This window comes from Cicer arietinum, chromosome 3 (assembly GCF_000331145.2).
Source record: "Cicer arietinum cultivar CDC Frontier isolate Library 1 chromosome 3, Cicar.CDCFrontier_v2.0, whole genome shotgun sequence".
Taxonomy (NCBI): Eukaryota; Viridiplantae; Streptophyta; class Magnoliopsida; order Fabales; family Fabaceae; genus Cicer; species Cicer arietinum.
Window position 1 is genome coordinate 27,739,645 of NC_021162.2, and position 19,748 is coordinate 27,759,392.

A 19,748-nucleotide genomic window follows, 5' to 3' on the forward strand; every position below is an offset into this window, starting at 1 on the left:
CTAGTTTTCCTTTCTTTTTCCCCCCAAACAAACACATATAAACATAAATATATATTTATATATATATATTACTTACTTTTAACAAATATCTCCAAAATATTATTAACTTTGGCTAAAAAACCTCCGAGCCAAAATCCAAAATACACAAAAATACATAAAGCACACTTTAAAATTACGGGTCTTACATTTATCAATTATCAATCCTTCTTTAAAACTATTAAAAAAGATTCGTCATTGAATATAATATTATTTTCCCTAAATTAATTCTTTGATTGATCTACTACAAGAAAAATAAGGATTTGTGAGGGTCAAATGCCTCCACAAAGGGAGAAAAGCAGCCACAACAGAAAAATTTATTGCTGCCTTTGGCAATTATATATAAGCTAGTAAGAAAGGTTTGTAGAGGCCAAAACAGCCACAAAATTCTGTTTTTTTTGTTGTTATCATTTGTGAGGGCTTTTGTGGCAATATACTACACCTTTTGTAGCGGCTTTTGCAGTCACAAAGGAGTAACTTTGTGGTGGCTTTTACCCTCAAAAATGCATGTTTTTGTGGCGGCCTAAGCCCTCACAAAAGCCCAACTGTGTAATTTTGTGAGGACTTTTGCCCTCACAAAATGCTGCTGAAATTCAAATCCATTGTGAGGGCTTTTTCTGGCATAAATAACAATAAATTTGAATTATAGTATTTGTGAGTGCTTTTTCAGTCAGTAATTTGTGAGGGTTTTTTTCGGCCACAAAATATTTTATAAGTTGGCCACAAAATGAGTGTTTTCTTGTAGTGATCATGCAAAAATATATAATTAAGAGAAACATAAAGAACTAAGAGGTTGAATGATTGAAAGATTAGTATCTATGTTTCATCATATAGTAATCTTGATCGCAATTATCCTTTATATCTACCAATTAATTGTAGTTAATCACAAGTCAATTGAATGACTAAAGCATGCAAAGGTTTGTCATCCTAAACTTGTAAATAAAACAATAGAATACCTTAGAAGAGAGCTTAGTTACTCATTCACACATAGAAAATAAAGCAAATAATAGAAGTGTTCATCAATTAAGAGAAAATATATAAAACTCTAAAAGATAATGAATTTCTGGTCCAAAATTTGAGACACTTTACTCCAATTTCAAGCACTCCTAAGTTTCCAAAGTGTTTGTCCTTTTTATCCCTCTAATTTTTTTTTATATGTTTCTGACTCTTTTTTAAAATAGCAAGAACATCTTAATTTTATGCAACAACCTTCCCCTTTCTTTGGAAACATTTTATCATCTCATGATCCATTATGCAAATATAATAAATAAATAAATAAATAAATAAATAAATAAATAAGAATAAGTTGAAATCAAAACCAGAAAATAAAATAAAATTCATTCAATTCTTTTGTGCAACATAACATGATAGAATTCAACTAGCTTCTAACCTTGCCACTAGAGCAAATGCCTTACAGTAATCAATACCTTCTTGTTGACTATAACATTGAGCTACTAGTCTAGTTTTTTTCTTACAACTTCTCCTTTTCATTCAACTTGTTTCTAAATATCCATTTTGTTCCTATGGGCTTCTTATCATCTAGTCTTGGCACAAGGTTTCAAACATCATTTCTCTTGAATCCATTCAATTCTTCCTGCATTGCCAAAATCCAACCATTGTTTGATGAAGCTTCATCCGAAGAGATTAGTTCAAGGCTAATCTGGTTGTCAGATGATCACTTAGGGATGTATCGATCAAGGCCAAATAGGGATGTATCGATCAAGGCTAATCTGGTTTTCAAAGGATCACTTAATTTTCTAAATATAAGTAAGTCTGAATGAGATGACTTGTACTTCCATCTAATTCTGGATTCCCTTGATTTCTTTGTTCCTCTAATTTTCCAATATCCTTTGGTTTGTTTGTATCTTCTAGTTTCTCTATTGCTTCTGGTGTTTTTGGTTTTCCAACAACATCATCATCTTGCTCTAACCTTCTAAAGTTAGGTTGTTTGTCATCAAACTTAACATTGATTGACTCTTCCACCATCAGAGCCTCCAAATTGTATACTCTATAGGCTTTGCATACTCAAAGTATCCCAAGAGGATCCACTTCTATGATTTTGAGTCAAATTTTCCAAGTTTTTCTTTAGTGTTTAACATATAATAAACACAACCAAATTGTCTAAAATAAGAAATGTTGTGATTTTTATCCTTCTATAATTCATAAGGTTTTTTTTTCCAGCATAGGTCTAATTAAAATTAGATTATGAATATAGCATGCAGTGTTAATTGCCTCCGCCCATAAATATTTTGCAACATCCATCTCATTTTACATGGCTTTAGCCATTTCTTGAAGGGATCTATTGTTGGAATCAAGTTGGTTTTCCACTTGTAGTTTTGATGTTAACAAAAGTATTTTATGAGAACAATAAATTTATGCTTATGCCTCTATAGACAGAAGCGTGCTTTTGGGTATCATGCCTCTGATGAGTCTGCGCGTCTACCTCCGAAGAACTATGTTCCTCTGCAAATTCAACATGCCTATGAAGAATTATGTGTCTGTGAAGATTCATTGTTTTTTTGGATTTTTCCATGCCTATAATGAACAATAACTTCAACAAGCCTTTGATGAACAATATCTCTTACATGCCTCTGATGAACAGTAATTTTATCATGCCTCTGAAGTTTGAAGCCACTATTTGAGTATGCATCTGAAGCATATATTCCACTGACTCTAAAGACTGCTACTCGTTCCAAAGTGTTGCATTTGATATGTAGCACACTCTTATGTTGCATTGGTAAAATTCTCATGCCACTAATTCTAAGTCAAGCAGCTCTGCATTTGCCTTTGACTATGATTATTCAAGAAACACGACATTTGACTCCCACAATGAAGTTAATGATTCTGATAGAGAAAATCCAATGACTTTGATGGAAGGTCAAAGGCTCTGATAGATCGAGAGACATACTAAATTGGACTTAGTTGTATTCTTACTTCTGATGGTTCAAAATCAAGCCCAAATTTTATTCTCGTCTAGATCCAATCAAGCGTATGAAGGAAGACTCAAGTGAATGAATTTGCAAATGTATTTTGAACAAATACGTTTAATATATTTCTAAAAGAATTGCTCATATCAGATTCAAAAATAAGGAATTGGCCAATCGTGATATTATAAAAACATATCTTTTTAAAATTATATTTGGAATAAATATTTGTTTACCAAGCTGAAATAAAGATATGATTCAGAATTCACTAGGGACTAAACTGTATTTCCTATAAATAGCACTAAAGGCTGAAGAAGATACAAAATGAACAACAAACTCATAAATCGTAAAAAGCAAAGTTATTCAGAAAAACCTCAAGAGCTTAATTTTTCTAGGTATATGGAGTTTAAGGTATTAAGATCTAGAAAAACACTCGTTCAAAGTAAAATACTTGAAGTGTTGTAGTGTGGGAAAATCATTGTATCAAATCTACTTGGTAGAAGCAAAAACCAAAACAGTTTCCAACTCATTATAACTCCGTCCGATAGTGGCTCCCATGTTCCTTAAGCAAACTGGGGTTCTGAAATTGTGTTGAGAAGAATTGACTTATAGGATCAAGGTGTTGTGTGTCTTCAACTATCTAGGGTTGTCAAATTGTGAAAAGACTTGACAATTAAAGTCAAGGTGCTTGTGTTCCTCAAAAAGTCTAGGGTCGTCAGACTCTTTTTAGAAGACTGACTTGTAGGGTCAGGTGTTGGATAATTGAAGCAGTAAAATTTATGGATTAAATCCTTCTAAGTGAGGGGACTAGACGTAGCTACCAAATTGGTGGTGAACTAGGATAAATTGCACCTTCAACTACTTTTTCTTTTGACAACTCCATTTTGTTGTGGTGTTTTGGGAGAGGAGAAGTTGTGTGAGATTCCATTCTCTTCACAAAAACTTTCAAAGAATTTGTTTTCAAATTCTCCTCCATAATCATTTCTAATTGTTATAATTCTAATACATTTCTCATTCATTACTTATTTGCAAAAAGCAATAAACACTTTATCACAATCATCCTAATTTCTTAGGAATTTTACCCAAGTCTATCTAGTGTAATCATCAACTATAACAAAACTATATTTCTCTTCCATTTATTGAGGTTGTTTTCACTGGCCTTAAGAGATCTATATGCAAGAGCTTAAGGGGTGTGGTAGTAGAGACAAAATTCTTAAGGACAAACGAGTTTCTGTTTGTTTTCCCCTTTGAAAAGCTTCACATGATTTTTGTTTTGTGTCTAAGATTAGGCAGCCCTCTAAAAAATTGAAGTTTATTCAATTTTGAGGTAAATATTAGGTTTGTATGGCTCAATCTTTTGTGCCAAATTAGTTTTTCTTCATTTATTGACATGAGACACTTAACATTTTGTTTCTTTAAGTTTGAAAGGTTTGTTTTGTATAAGTTTTTTCGTCTCTGACCTGGAAAAGTACAGATCCATCATTTTGAATAATTAGTTTGCATAATTTTTGATTAAAAATAATATCATAGCCATTATCACTTAATTGATTAATAATTAACGAATTATGTTTAAAACCTTATAAAACATCTTTAATAGAGGGTGAAAAGCTATTACCTATTGTACCAGAACCTGCTATCCTTCCTTTCTGGTTCCCTCTAAAACATATTGTTCCTCCTTTCTTCAGAGTTAGGTCTTGGAACATAGACCTTTCATATTTTTTACATGGGACAAGTTAATTTATTATGGCTTTCTTTATGAAAAAAATGCACAAATAGAATAAGAGTCATAAGTTGTATTTTATTAATTTAATTAAAAACGACTTTTTGTATGAAAACCTTATAAGTACTAGTAAGTTTTGGAATTAAATTAATAAATTCTAGTTAAATCAAATTTATGGAGATTGCAATGTTTTATAGGAGGAAAATAGTTTAAAGTGTTTCTTTTATATTTTGAGAAATATGATTGTGTTGTGTAAAAGTTTCTCTGAAAGAGTTTTATTTATCCGCTACCAATTTGTAAAAAATATGCTATAAACTATTATATATTATATTGAGGTTTAGAGTGTCACGTTAGTGGTATCAGAGTAGGTATGTCCAATCAGGCCGAGTGGGTCGAGTGTTGGTTCAGTGTTAGTCAAATATTAGTCGTGTCAGTTATGTTTTCTTATGTATGAATTATTTTCATTGTCATGTTTTATTTTTTCATTATATTATTGTGCTATGTGCTATATGCTTTTGTATAATTATACATATTTTTAAGTTACTAATTTACTATTTATTGTTTGCATGCTCTGATTTGCGTTGTGGATTTTTAAGTTCCTAACTAGGTGACTAAATAAACCATGAAATTATTTGTTAAAATTTTAGTAAATTGGAATTGTTGACATGATTAAATTAATTACCTTTTGACAGAACTTGTAGCTTGTGTTTATAACTATAATTCTCTACTCTCTTTTTATAGTGGATAGTTAGAAATAAATTTTTTGATTGACTAGATTAAGGTTTGAAATTATTAATTTGATCGATGTAAAACTAATTATCGATGGATAGGCCTTGCCTATTTGTGGTCGTACCATAATGATTAAAGGTTGGATCTGGTTAATGAAATCAATTTAAAATGTTAGTCATAATTTTGAAACATTAGGAAATTCATATAATTAGTCATAATAAGTATTGAATATTAGAGGTTGGTAGAACTTTAAAGTTAATATTTAAAAAAAAACAAAAACATTTTGAAAGAGTTAAAGTTGATTTATTTTATATAAAAAACGATTTTTGTTTGAATTGCTCTTGATTTATTTTAGAGAACTATATTGTGTTGTAATTGCATTGATTTTCAAATTTTGTTAGCAAACAAAAAGGAGTTTACATCAAATTTTACTATGTGTTGTTTTTAAGAAATCTAACAGATTTGTTGTAGAAATAGTTTTGAGAAATTAAGTAAAAAACAAATAGAACTATTTTAGAAGTTTGATCAGTTGGTTTTCTATCTATTTTTATATATATGGTCTGATTTTGTTTCAAAATATAGGTTGAAAATAATAATTGTAAGAGTGCTTAACTATTTTGAAATGTATTTTTGGTGGTTAAAGTATGGTTCAAATTTTAAGAATTTTATTGATTTTTAAAATAGTTTAAAAATAAATTGTATGATTTACTAAGAAGTAATGTAAGGAAAAGTTTTGAATTCTCAAGAAAAAACAAATTATTTATGGCGTTAAATAATTAGTGATACTTTAGTAATAGGCTAAGTAACATATGTGGTCTCTTAACTCAATTTTTGGTAACGTTTTAGTCCTTTATTTATTTATTTATTTCCCATTTCAGTATTTTATTTTTTTAAATAATTACATTTTACCCTTTAAGTGGATTTCCGTTAAGGCAACATTAAAAAATTCCCTCCTCCAATTTCTTCTCAATTTTTTTCTCTTTCACATTTCCAAATCCCTTTTTTGGTCTTCTCCTCTCCCACTCGTTTTCTTCTCTCATCCATGAAGAATTCTCCTGTCGAGGGTTTTGAATTGAACGATACTTTCCCACTCTATAAAAACTTCTTCTTCAAAGTCTTATATCTTTCTCTTTGTCTCAAAACAAACTACAAAAAGCAACAAAATCCCAACTTCTTGTTCAAAACTTCAACACAGATTTCACTCAAACAAACACAACATATTCTTTCTACAAAACCAATAAAACAATATCACAAAAATTACTTGCTGCAACAAGAAGAAGAAGAAGAAGAAGAAGAAGAAGAAGAAAAAAACAACAATAAAAAATCGTAACCATAAACAAAAAAAAAAATATTTTATTCAAAAAAAAAAACTTCATCCTTTTTTTCTCCTCTATCGCTGGACACTCAACACCTTCATCAACCACCACATCAATTTCAAGGTGAGAAAGAATAAACCTTAGTCGGTTCAATGGAATCGATGAAGTCTTCGATTCGTAGAAAGGTAATGAAGAAGCTATCCAATTTGTTCGAATCAACGAAAGAATTGTTGAATTCGAAACCCTCGATAGGAGAAGACTAGTAGACGGGGGAAGAAAACGAGTGGGAGAGAAGAAGACCAAACAAGGAATTTGGTAATGTGAAATAGATGAAATCTGAGAAGAAAACAGAGATAATTTTTTAACGTTGCCTTAACAAAAACTCATTTAAAGGGTAAAATTATAATTATTTAAAAACATAAAATATGGCAATGGAAAAAAAATAAAGGACTAAAACATTACTAGAAATTAAGTTTACGGACTACAGGTGCTATTTAGCCTTAATAATAATAATTTAAGTGTAGAAATAAATAAAAAATAAAAAAACTATATTGTTTAACTTGAAAATGGTTTATGCACTACTTGATTCATTTTGGTTTATCAACGTGTTATATTATCTTCTAGTTAGTAGTTACTTATTATATCTTCTACTTTTGAAAAATCTTTGTTTTAGTTTTTGTTGAACGATAAGGATTAATTAAATGAAATAAATAAATAACTAAGATTTTAATTGTGATAAATTTGTAGTAGTTGGATTGCTATGAGAATATGCTACATGTTAAGAATCAATATTTGATTTGTAAAATAAATGTAGAATCATGATGCTAATTATTGAATTAGTTATATCCATGTATATGATTATGTGAATATAAAATTATATTTCCTTATTTTGTTTGTTGATTCAGATTAATGTAAGTGTCAATTTTGTTGTTGTTGTAACTAGTAGTAAATTTCAAATAAATTATTGTGAATGTGTAATTAAGTGAGTTTTTAACTTGAAGTAATAACCAAGACTTTTGGCATTGTCTTCGCACTCCAGAACCATGTTAAAGATACTTTTAACTACCCAAGTTTGAATTTGATTGACTGCAATTATGGTTACTTTAAATAGTTGACAACATGAGATGAAGGGACTAGCTACCCCGATAACTCACCATCGATAAAAGAAGCAATAATAACCCGTTGTTATTATCGTTAGAAATACTTGTTAACTTTATTTTTTAAAATTACTAAAAGCTATGTTCATTTCTTATACAATTTTGAGTGATTATCAGTCTTATGTAACATCAATGTTGAATGATGATAACTGTTTATGTGGCGTGAATATTAGGTTGGAGGCGTACCACCCTGATTTTTAACAGCGCGAGTGTATTTTTTTTCTTAAAAAACCAATTAATAAAATACCAAAGCGTAACACAAACGACAAATGTCATAATTAATTACATCATAATTATAACAAACTGAAATAGTTTTGAGACGATAAACCAAAATATCCATATATAAAATACACGGGGGCTATGAGATCTATGAGGCATCGCTCATACCCCTAGGGTATTCTCGGCAAACACTTGTACAAGTACTGCTCCAAGAAATACTAATCCCCCCATGGTGACGTCAAAAAAATGAAACATGGACCCACTAAAACAGAAGTCATCTGACCGTATAAGTATAGTTACAATCATCCCAAAATGAAATAAGTACAACCACCAAAAGAAGACATCAAGTCCCTATACAACAAAACTAATCTGATCATACTCTAGCAACTACAATAACATGGGTGACCTCCACACACTCCACAAGTCCCGTATGATGCAACATCCATCTTCGAGGTAACCTCATCCTCATCAACATCCATAGACAGATCGGTCTATTTAGAAGTCAGATCCACCCACGAGAGAGGTGGCTTCGGCGACGCTGGAATTTCGAAACAATCCAATACTTCAGTGACTGTCGGTAAGGGAACATTCGCTTGAAAAGGAAGCTCTGACTCCGCCGCCTATATGATCCTACAATCTCTCGCTCCAATGGCATCGACCCCTTATCCTTTCTGCCAATCCCAAGTCCAACCACCGTATCCTCAACTCCCACAGTGGCTTCTGCCTCCACTCTAACCGAGGAATCCTTCGCATCTTTCCAAGCTCCACTCATCCCAAGCACTAATCTGGAAGGTACCGGATAATCGATCTTTTCGCGAATGAGTTCCAAAGGAAATACTGCCCCAGCTTTCCTACTAGTCCTCACTACCCTCCCTGTATAAGTAGCCCTGCTTGAGGTGAGGTCATATACCCAAGCAGTCGGCGAGTCTCGATCAAGGAAGTCTAACGACATTTTCGTAGTCAATGTAACAGCCGGTGGAATGAACTCGAGTATCATCTGAGGGCAAAGCCCAATTTCCACAATAATTGTAAAAGGCCACCAACCGAAATTAACAAATAACAATTATCAAAATTCTTATATTTCCAAATGCTCAAATGAACCTTTCGCCTTACCATACTCCTCGAAATGGTTTTCATATGTCCAAAAATGTGTAAACAATGTTTGAAAAATGAAATTTCGACACACTGCATTGTCGTAGCCGAATACAACTGAGAAAATGCAGATTTTTAGTTCTAAAATGCCTCTAAAACAATTAAAACTTCAAACATTAACATTATCAATTATGAACACATAATTAACACCAAATTACTCTCCACAAATTCACACCTCAATCACACCTCGAATATTCATAACATCAATTATGAACACATAAGTACATTGAAACTTAATCAACCTCACTTTACACCTCAAAGCAATTACGACAACTCACAACAACAACCGAATACGTATATATAATCATCATAGTATAACAAACATAGCTCGTGTGCCAAGCACTCTAATGCAATGCGTATATGCCAAAATGCATGATTCCGGAATTCCAAACCAAAACCCTCCTCGAAGGGCGTAAATCATAATTGTACAGTCTCTCACAGACCAGTACGATTTTCTATAGTGCAATCGCTCACAGATCAGCACATTCTAGAGTGCAATCTCTCACAGATCAGCACGACATACAAGAGTGCAATCGCTCACACACAAACACGATTTTCTAGAGTGCACTCGCTCACAGATCAACACATTCTAGAGTGCAATCTCTAACAGATCAACACGACATATAAGAGTGCAGTCGTTTACAGACAAGCACGGTTTTCTAGAGTGCAATCACTCCCAGATAAGCACATTTTATAGTGCAATCTCTCACAGATTAGCACGACGCGACAATCCCCGCATGGATAAGATGAACCAACAATTAACATGGCATCATCCCGTGGCCTATCACGGTCACCACTATCACCATGGCCCCATCGCAGCCACCATGTACTATGAAATGCATGAGCATACTCTGACTCTTTTCACCACAATCATTAAGTAAATGCAGCTATTAAAAGATTCCCCATTTTTAATACTCATTTAACACTAATGATTTTTCAGATACAACACAGTGCATACGCAAACATAATTATTCACGCTAATTTTTATTTCCACAAACACACATAAATCACATCTCCAAATTCAATCCACATATAAATTGAATTAAATTCATTTTTCACCAATTCACAGATAAACTTCTTCTCAAAAATTCATAATATTAATTATGAACACATCAATTTCACCAAACATGAATCACCACAATTTTCAAACATTAATCACCCATATTCAATCTCCAAAATTTTCAACCATTAATCACCACAACAACATTAATATATCAAAGTTATTCCCACCGCTAACTCAGTGCCAATGGTCTCGATTCCTTTTCGAAGGAGCTAACTACATAAACATAAATATTTATAACAATTTGTTCACAATAAAATTAATTCAACCACAACGAAATTCTTAAAATTAAATATTTCTCACACATCAAACTTTTAAAACCAAATAATCTACTCAAAACATATTTTCCTCAATAAAATTCATAACGCACATATTATCAGTTATGAATAGACAATCACATCAAAACTTAATCACCACAACAACATTAATATATCATAGTTCTCCCCACCGCTAACTCGGTGCCAACGTTATCAATTCTATTTCGAGACACAAGGAGCTAACTACATAAACATAAATATTTATAACAATTTGTTCACAATAAAATTAATTCAACCACAACGAAATTCTTAAAATTAAATATTTCTCACACATCAAACTTTTAAAACCAAATAATCTATATTATTTACTTAAAACTAAATAAAACAAATATTGTCCAAATTTCACATACACACACTCGACTATTAAAGCACCAAAATTTTTGAGTTAATAAAATTCTCTAATCTTTTTTTTTCTTTTTAAACTCAGTCAGTCCAAGAGTAATTAAAAGAGTAACATTTTAAACTCTAACCATTTTTAATTTCAATTTATCTTTTTGCTCAAACTCTTTAACTTAGTTAAAATTTGAACTTAGTTAAAATTTTCGTTCGCGTCTTCACTTTGAAAGTTGGCTCACTAGCACCGTAGCGTGGTTAATTATGGTAAACTTTGTTTTTGGTAACAAAGAGAAAAGGAAGAAGAAGAGTGAAGTTGGCGAGGAATGGCATGAAACAGGATTTTCTTTTTCTCTTTCTGCTTTCTGTTTCTAGCCTTGCTTTCACACACACACACACACAGATATATATATATATATATATATATATATATATATATATAAACATGTTACTTACTAATAATATATATATATATATCTATATATCTATATATCTATATATATATATATAATTGATTTTAGGATTTAACACTTTTTTAAGAGAGTAAAACTAGAAGAATATTGTTTGATAAGTTAGTTGGAGAAGTTAGTTGAACTTGAAAGTGTATATGATATACGTGTTATTTTATTCATCTAGATGTTGTAAGTTGTTGCTGACTAAATTAACATGCTTAATTTTATCTATTAGCAATAATGATTAATCACTACGCCAAAAATGACATTTTATAGTGTGCCTTTTACAGCGCTTACTAAATACAAGCGCTGTTGTAAATATATTTTAAAAATAACGGGGCATATAACAACGCTTTTTTGACAAGCGCTGTGGAAGAAACGTTGTTGTAGGGTCATATAGCGTTTGCGCATAATGTTTACAAGGCTTTTACACAAGCGCTGTAAAATGAAGCGCCATCCCATAATGTTTTACAGCGCTCTTTTGACAAGCGCTGTAAAAGACTTGCGCTTTCAAATAATTAAATGATTAAATGATGAATTACAACGATTTTTTTACAAGCACTGTAAAAGACATGCGCTTTCAAATAATTAAATGACCTATTAAAGCGCTTTTGTTACAAGAACTGTAAAAGGTCACATAATTGAAGTACCTATTAGAGCGCTTATTCTACAAGCGCTGTAAAATCATTCACTTTGAATAAAAATCATTTACTTTAAATAAATTAAAACAAAATTACGAACCCTCATCACCTCTACTCTGGGAACCCTCGTCTCCTCTACGTACTGTGCGACCATCTACTGCTCCTCCTTTAAAAAAAATTGGATACGTTGTCACGAAAACTAATAAATTGTTACATAATAAATCTTTTCTTTTTGAAATTTTTTGATCTGTTATGTTTTGAAATCTTTTCTGTTTTGAAATTGTTACATAATAATGGACCTTGGTTTCCATTTTCAAATATTAGATACGTGTACTATATATTGGTATAATGTTATCAGTAGCTTATTATTTTTGTAACTACATTTATATAGGTCATATAATATGGACCGGAAATGGATGTCTGCCAATCGATTGTCAAAAGAGTATGAAAATGGAGTGAAGGAGTTTGTTGAGTTTTCAGTGAAGAATGCAAAATATCCAAATAGAGTCGTTTGTCCTTGTTTAAAATGTTGTTTTGGAAAACGCATTAGAAGATGAATTGAAGGACATTTAGTATGGAATGGAATTGATCAAAGCTATACATGTTGGATAAGACATGGTGAGAAAAAAAAGGAAACATTAATTTTGAGAATGGTTTGACATATGCTTCAACTGACTTCGATACAGATACATATAAGCCGGACCGAGTTGAGGAGATTGCAAAAGCAGTTGAAGAAGATCTTCGGGATTGTCCTAAAATGTTTGAGAGTTTGTTGAGTGATGCAGAGAAACCATTATATAATGGTTGTACTAAATTCACAAGACTATCGGCGATATTAAAGTTGTACAACTTAAAAGCGAGTAATGGATGGTCTGCTAAAAGCTTCACATAATTATTAACACTCTTAAAAGATATGTTGCCAGATGATAATGAACTTCCCAGTCGAACCTACGAGGCTAAAAGGATTTTGTGCTCTATTGTCATGAGTTACGAAAGGATTCATGTGTGTCCTAACGATTGCATTTTATTTAGAAACGAATATGAATTACTAAAGGCGTGTCCGAAATGCAATGTCTCTCGATATAAGAAGAAAGAATCTACTACAGCAAAAGTCGTGTGATATTCTGATAAAAGCTTTACGGAATTATTAACACTCATAAAAGATATGTTGCCAGATGATAATGAACTTCCCAGTCGAACCTACGAGGCTAAACGGATTTTGTGTTCTATTGGAATGAGTTACGAAAGGATTCATGCGTGTCCTAACGATTGCATTTTATTTCGAAACGAATATGAACTACTTAAGGCGTGTCCGAAATGCAATGTCTCTCGATATAAGAAGAAAGAATCTACTCCAGCAAAAGTCGTGTGGTATTTTCCTATAATACCAAGATTTAGGCGCATGTATCGCAGTGAAGAAGATTCAAAACACTTGACATGGCATGCAGATGAAAGAATTAGAGATGGAATGTTTCGACACCCTGCAGATTCCCCACAATGGGCAAAAATTGATCACGAGTATCCTGAATTCGGGATAGAGTCAAGAAATCTAAGACTTGCACTTTCTACTGATGGAATGAATCCACATGGTCTTCAAAGCATCTCACATAGCACGTGGCCTGTGATTTTGGTAATATATAACTTACCTCCATGGTTATGTATGAAGCGTAAGTTTATGATGTTGTCTCTGTTAATTTCTGGACCCAAACAACCGGGGAATGATATCGACGTATACTTGACTCCTTTAATTGAAGATTTAAAACGTATGTGGGAGACAGGTGTGGAAGTTTATGATGGGTATAAGAAAGAATGTTTCAATTTGAGGGCTATGTTGTTCGGCACAATTAATGATTTTCCAGCATATGGTAATTTATCAGGATATAGCATTAAAGGTCAGTGTGCATGTCCTATATGTGAAGAGAGTACAAATTGGATGCGGTTGAAACATTGTAAGAAGAATGTATTTCTTGGACATCGTAGATTTTTATCTTATAGTCATCAGTATCGTGGGTGGAGAAATGCATTCAATGGAAAATCAGAGGAAGGTAAAGCTCCTTTAGCACCGACTAGGTATCAAATACTTGAAAAAGTACAAGGGTTGACCAATAAATTTGGCAAACCTTTTGCGGGAGAGCTGGTCAAAACTGGGTGGAAGAAAAAGTCAATTTTCTTTGAATTTCAATATTGGAAGTCACTGTCTATAAGACATTTCCTCGATGTGATGCATATTGAAAAAAATGTATTTGATAGTGTTATTGGTACGTTACTCAATGTTCCAGGAAAGTCTAAAGATGGCATCAATGCAAGATTGGACTTGGTCGATATGGGAATAAGAAATGAATTGGGTCCCGTAAAGAAAGGAAATCGCACATATCTACCTCCAGCCGCTCATACTCTATCTAGAAAGGAAAAAATTGTTTTATGTAAACTTCTACACGAAGTTAAAGTTCTAGAAGGATACTCTTCAAACATTAAAATTTGGTTTGTATGAAAGACCTCAAGTTAAAAGGTTTGAAGACCCATGATTGTCATATTCTAATGGAGCATTTGCTATCAATAGGTATACGTTCCATTTTACCTAAAAAAGATCGACGAGCCTTAACTAGATTATGTTTCTTCTTCAGGGAAATTTGTAGTAAAGTGATCGATCCACAGAAATTACCGACATTGCAGAGGGAAATTGTTGTTACTTTGTGTGAGCTTGAAATGTATTTTCCACCCTCGTTTTTTGATATAATGGTTCACCTTACTATTCATCTAGTTAAGGAGACACAACTTTATGGGCCAGCTTATATGAGATGGATGTACCGATAGAACGATATATGAAAATATTAAAAGAGTACGTAAAAACTAGAAGTCGACTAGAAGGTTGTATTGCTGAATGGTACATTGTTGAAGAAGCTGTTGAATTTTGTACTAAATATTTGTCCAATGTTGAATCCACAGGGATTCCCATGTCTCGTCATTCGGGAAGAATATTAGGAGAAGGGATAATTGGAAGGAGAAGAATGACTATATCAAGGACATAATGGGAGCAGGCACAATTGTATGTTCTGCACAATGATGATGAGGTTCAACCGTATGTTACAATACACATGGACCAGTTATTTCGTTTGAACATGAATAGGAATCAAAATTGGATAACTTGAGAGCACAATCGAGGTTTTATAACATGGTTGATATAGACCCCAGATCAATTTCACAGAGATTGAGGTGGCTAGCAAATGGTCTGAGTGTACATGTCTTTTCTTACACTGGTTATGTTATTAACGGATAAACATTTTATACCAAAGAACAAGCTGATCAGACCACTATGCAAAATAGCGGAGTCACTCTCGTAGCTGAAGTGATGCATGTCTCAAGTGCAAAAGACAAAAACCCAATATATGCAAATCTATCATATTTTGGGGTTATCGAGCGCATATGGGAGTTAGACTACACAATGTTTCGTGTTCCCATATTTGGTTGCAAGTGGGTCGATAATAATAATGGCATTCGGATTGATGAGTCAGGGTTCTTGCTTGTCGATTTTAATAGGGTGAAATACAAAGACGAGCCTTTTATTTTAGTGTCGCAAGCTCAACAAGTGTTTTATGTCACTGATCCTGCTGATGATAAATGGTATGTTGTCCTATCGACCAATAAAATAAGTGATGATAACAATAATGATGAAGATGTTGGTAATGATCTTTTATTTTCAACATCACAACCACATGAAATTGATTCAACTGATGATGGTTTATATCTTAGAGATGATCATGATGAGGGAATTTGGATTAATCCATCGTTTCATATCGTTAATAATGGACAAACAAATGTGAATCCCACCAGGAAAAGAAGAAGGACATCTTAAATGTACATGTTTAATTGTTTTATATGAGCCATGTAATCTGAACTGAGTTCATGTAATTTATTTGTTTGAACATGTTTAATTGTTTTATATGAGCAGCCATGTATTTGATTTTCTGCTTATATTTATTTTCTGCTTATATTTAGCTTGATCTTAGTGTTTTATACTAAGTTCATATAATTTAATATAAACTAGTAATTTACATGAACTGAACTGGAAAAAAAAATCCAAATATAGGTAATTTACATGAACTAAACTGAATATAAACTAAGGAGGTCACAAAGCATTGTTTTATACCAAGTTAAAAGGTCCTTTAAAAAAACAGTCATATAACAAAATACGGAGGCCTTTTAGAGCGCTTATTTGAAAAAGCGTTGTAAAAGGCTTTTCAAAAAAACAGTCATATAACAAAAGAAAACAAAGAGGTCTTCTACATCGCTTATTCTAGAAGCGTTGTAAAAGAGCCTTTTAAAATTAAAATAAGGAGGCTTTTAGAGCGCTTATTTGAAAAAGCGATGTAAAAGGCTTTTAAAAAAAAAACAGTCATATAACAAAAGAAAATAAAGAGGTATTTTACAACGCTTATTCTAGAAGCGCTATAAAAGAGCCTTTTAAAATTAAAATAAGGAGGCCTTTTAGAGTGCTTATTTGAAAAAGCGTTGTAAAAGGCTTTTCAAAAAAACAGTCATATAACAAAAGAAAACAAAGAGGTCTTTTACAACGCTTATTCTAGAAGCGCTGTAAAAGAGTCTTTTAAAATTAAAATAAGGATGCCTTTTAGAGCGCTTATTTGAAAAAACGCTGTAAAAGGCTTAGGTCTTTAAGAGCGCTTTTCAAACAAGCGTTGTAAAAGGCTTCTAAAAAAGTGTTGTAATAGGGTTTTATATATAACAGTAAACCGCTTCAGTTTCTTCTTCATTACGTAAACTTCACTATCATCTCCTCTTCATCGTTCTTCTCTTCCTTTGCGAACCCTATCACCTCTTCTATTACGAACCATATTTCCACAATCATCTCTCTTATTTCGAACCATATTTCCATCCACGATCATCTCTACCATTACAAACCATCTCTTTTCATTGAAATATGTAACTCTCATTATGTATTTCTTCGAACCATACTTCAGTTTCTGCAAACCGTATTTCCGTGCATTTCTCCTATGAACCCTACGTATTTCGTCTCACTATTCAGGTATTGATGTTATTAATTTTTTTGTTATCACTAAAATGCATGTTGAACTTATACTGATACGTACTTAGACTACTGCATGTTGAACTTGTTGAAGTTATATTGAACTGCATGTTGAACTTTTTGTAGATAAATGGATACCAACAAAGATATAGATTGTCAAAATGAGGAAGTTGTCAACACTAAGACTTACGAAAATGAAGTCAAACGTGGTGCAACCATCATGCAAAAGGTCATAAAAGCAAGGAGCAGTGGCATAAAATTTGAGATATACTATACTCTGTTTGCTGTTTATTCTTTATCTTTTTTGAAAGCATGTACTTACTATATGAGTTTATTAGGTTGGATGGAATGAGAGTGGTCATCCAATCGACCCCAACAGCTCCATGTTTGTAAGTTACATTGGGGCTGTTGTTCGTTAGAATATCCCTATTACAATTGATGATTGGAGAGATAAGGCATTGAAGGATGCGAAAGATGTACTGTGGAATGATATACAAGTAACTCTTTTGATCCACTTTTTTGTCATTTATAATTTTTTCCATTGAAATACTTTACTCAAACTATATCTTTATTTCGTTTGCAGACTGCTTTTGTTCTTGATGAGGTGAGAAAGAATTACATCTTGAGAGTTGTCGGGAAAATACACCGGGGTTTTAGATCTCACCTCTCAAATTTCTATCTAAAAGATAGTGAAGGAAATATGAATGTTGAAGCTCCAAGAATATATAAACATTATATATCAAATGAAGAATGGAGTGCATTTGTATCAAAATGTTCGGACCTTGCGTTTGTGGTAAGTGATTAATTTATTAGCATTTGTGTTTTATTTTTCATATTCAAAGTGTATTTTAAATTTTTACACGATTGTTATTTTTTTTATATAGAATATAAGAAAGGCAAATCGCGAGAGGGCAAGAAATCAGACGCACCCATACAAAAAATCACGTATGGTATATGCACGTCTAGAGCAAAAACTTGTAAGTAATTAAACATCAATTTTATATAATGAAGGAATTTGTATTATAAACTATAGTTTCTAACTAATATTTTGTTTATGATCTTAATGAATAGCGACAAGACACCCAATCCGATCAACCATTGGGTCGTCATATTTTGTGGAAGGAAGCTCGTGTAAATAAGGACAGAGTGGTTGAAACGAAAATGTTCAAAAAGTAATAGAACTTTGTGTAAATATATTATCACTTTAATATTTTTTAATATTGTATTTTATCACTTTAATATTATCACTTTAATATTTTTTAATATTGTATTTTAAAAATGATATTGAACTTATCTTTTAAATCCTACATGTATTTTAGGAGAATATCGAACAAAGTTCGGAAAATCAAGAGGACAACAAAGTTAGATGTAGGGACATTCTCGGTAAAGTGTTTAATGTTCCTAAATATTCCGGTCGCGTGAGGGGGAAAGGATTTGGCGTAACCCCTAAAAGCTATTTTTCACAAGAGAACCGCCAAAATCCATCCAATGAGGAAGTATTAGAGAAGCTCAAACTCCTATAAGAGCAAGTGGCACTCTTGGTGAAGACGAATAAAGACAAGCAACTCTCGGATCAACTCCAACGTGAAATACAAATGGAGAGTGAAAACGCGAGTTGCAACATTGGTCTCAAAACTCTTCCCGAGGTAATTAATTACTTACTTATGTAATTACTTATGTATGAACCGTACTTATGTATTAACCATTGATTTAGGGTGTCACTCCTTGCGTTCTATACTTATCCTCCCCTACTCACCCGAAGTATTGCACAACACACTGATCCCTGCGGGCCATGTCAAAGTATCACCTGTCATTGCTTTGGAACCAAATGCACCGTTGCATATACCGGACAACGATGCAGATATGAGGTTTTTGGGCAAAGCAGTTGGTAGTTACGTGGCATGGCCCATACATCTTGTTGCCCTTGATAAGGTATGTTTAATTAATTGAAATGTATGTTTAATTGATATGTATATTTAATTGCTGATTTTTTTCCGCTGCTAACTTTAATTTCACCTTTATATTTAGATTCTGAAAAAAGCCTAAAGGGAATGATAAAAAGATTCCCAAAAATCAGCCAATTACATCGCCCGAAAAGGTTTATCACATTTATTCCCTAAGGTTTGTCATTTTTTCAGATTCAATAAACTAACATTTAACCTTATTTTTTTAGATTCAATCAAATAAACCACCTGCACATCAAAATAAAGCTGGCAAACCTCAAAAATTGGAGGGTAATAAAGCTGGCAAACTACAAAAGCTGGAGGGTAATAAAGCTGCAAAAGTTGCAGCTAAAAAACTGGATCGGGGAAAATCAGTCGCTGCTGCTCCTAAAATAAGTCAGCCATGCCTTGCTAAATACGGGGCGTGTCTTGACATCCAAGTAAAAAGGAATATGGGCAGCAACGACGATTCACGCATCATAACCATGAATAAAGCTATATTCGGAGATGAGTATGAAGAAATTCTTGAAAAGGAGCACATATACGAACTTCTCAACCATAAGGAGCTGAGTGCTACTGTCATCAGCTTGTACATAAGGTTAAAAAAAAACTTTTAATTGCATTTATTGGTAATTAATTAAATTTATTGATAATTAATCTAAGTTGAAATTTTCATTGAAGGTTTTTGTATGAGAAGTTGGTGTGCTT